The 2202-nt window shown below is 38.3% G+C and overlaps 1 long non-coding RNA gene across 1 annotated transcript; it reads left to right on the top strand.

Annotated features, from left to right (window-relative positions):
- LOC114169689 lies at positions 1 to 1715 on the top strand. The gene is made up of 2 exons (XR_003600990.1): positions 1 to 1135; positions 1239 to 1715. It is a non-coding gene; the product is annotated as an uncharacterized LOC114169689 (long non-coding RNA).
- Positions 1716 to 2202: the final 487 nt, after the last annotated feature.

A 2202-nucleotide genomic window follows, 5' to 3' on the forward strand; every position in this document is an offset into this window, starting at 1 on the left:
TCAATTTTCCATCATGGTGCAATTAGAAAATTCTTTGGTGCAATTAGGAATTTAATATTTTTTGTTTTCAACACGTTTCTGTTTTTGTTGCGCGTTCATGCTGTGTAGTTTGATCCTGTACTATGAAATTCCGTTTTGAAATTCTATGGTTCTGTTGCGATTCGCTTGATCGTACCCGAGTAATTTCAATGATTCGATGATACGAGATCTGTGTTCAAGTAAAAATATGAAGTTGAGTGAAACGGAGATTGGAGATTGGCTATTGGTGATTGGCCGGAATATGATTGAATCTTAATCGATAAATGATTCGGATCGGAATTTTTCAACTGTGAACGGTATATTTATCTTTGTTCATGAATCGGTGATTTGGAGATTACACGAGTTTCAAATTCCAACGAAACCAGTGATTGGAGAAGGTGATCAGAAGAATTCCGGTGATCAGTGCAATTGGGAAATTGGTTCAGTTGAAATGCGGTGCTGTCGATTGGTGTTGATCGTTCATACGGCGCCTTCAATTCGGTAAAGTATGAGCACGTGAAGCTGCTGTAATTCAGTTTTGGAACTTTTGGAAACAATCAACGTGAATGCTATTGAAGCATTTTATCAAATGGCGTGAATTCATGAACGTTGAAACTGGAATTGGAAGCTTGAACTGGAGAATCAACCTCCCTGAAACAACATTCAATTCACTGCAATGTTCTTTTTCGATGGAGGAGTTATAATCGAGAATAGCTTGTAGCTATTTTAATTTGGCACTGGCACGCTGCAGTTTTCTTCTTCGGTTGATTGGAGTTCTTTTTAGTGATTGGTGCTGCGTTGCTGTTTTGTTTACGCTGCATTTGAAGGTAACAAATTCGGCAACTCGTTGTGTGAAAAAAACCAGTTAAATCAATTGAGGAAATTCATTCGTTGTTCGAATATGGTCCAAACTGTGGAATTTGAAGAAACATTTCTTCAAACAACTGGCATGGTGGTGGTGTGATTTATTGAGGCAGCTTGTTCACTCCATTCTTTGAATCAAATCATAATAATATGTTAGGGTTAATTGTGGTTCTCCGCTCGTCCCTGTCTCTGATGCACTCCCCTCTCGTTCTCTTACGGATTCCTCACTCCGGTGACTCACCGCCACTGGCAGGTACTCACTCACAACTCCCTAATTACAAAGAACTGAATTAATTTCCTATATTCTTTCTCAAATACACTGAAGATATATATACTTTCTAATCCTTTGATCCAAGGGTTCAAATCTTGTTTATCAAATCAGACTCAAAACCTAACAGAATTAACCTACAATAAGAGTTATTACAAAAGTCCCGCCCATCTAACCGGGACTTGACCTCAAGGCCATATACGACTGCAACCACTGAGTCTGGAAATTGAAGCTGCGTTTGGTATAGCTCCTTCCATACCGCATCTTCCGGATTATTGTCTTTCCACTGGATCAACACTTCTGTTCCGGTTGATTGTTCTTCTTCATTCTTCTTGCCAAAACAGCAAAGGTTGAGAAACAAATTGTCCTTCACTTTCAACGAACGGTGGTTGTTTAGAGACAGCTTTATTCCATGTTTTTTTTAGTAAGGACACATGGATAACATTGTGAATTTTAGCTTTAGGAGGCAAGTCGAGTTTAAAAGCAACCTTCCATTGCTTTCTAAATCTCTGTAAGTACCCTAAAACTTTGCAGCTAATTTATGGAAGTTAGTATTATATAACGATTTTTTCTTGTAAGGCTCAATTTTCAAATATACCAAATCCCCCACTTGATATTGTTTATCCATTCTCTTGAAATCGGCATACCACTTCATTGGGGCCTGAGCCTTAACCAGATTTGTTTGCAAAATATATGAAGTCTCCTCCCTCGTTTCAATCGTATGTGTGGTGTGGCAGCTTCCACCAGAGTCATTCTGTGGTATAACCGTTTGTAGGGAAGGAGGATAACTATAGAGGGCTTCTAAAGGAGTCAATTTGGCTGTACGAAATTCAGTAATATACTAAAGTTCTACTAAGGATAAAAATTAAGATCATTTGTGAGGTGCATCTCTCGAAATACATCTTAGATAAGCTTCAATAGATTTATTCAAAGCTTCAGTTTGTCCATCCGTTTGAGGATGAAAAACTGTTGGTCGTAGCAACTTTACTCCATGTTGGTGCATCAGCTAAGTCCAAAACTAACTCGTGGAAATTGAATCTTTGTCTGAAATA

The sequence above is a fragment of the Vigna unguiculata genome, chromosome 11 (genome assembly GCF_004118075.2).
Source record: "Vigna unguiculata cultivar IT97K-499-35 chromosome 11, ASM411807v1, whole genome shotgun sequence".
NCBI lineage: Eukaryota > Viridiplantae > Streptophyta > Magnoliopsida > Fabales > Fabaceae > Vigna > Vigna unguiculata.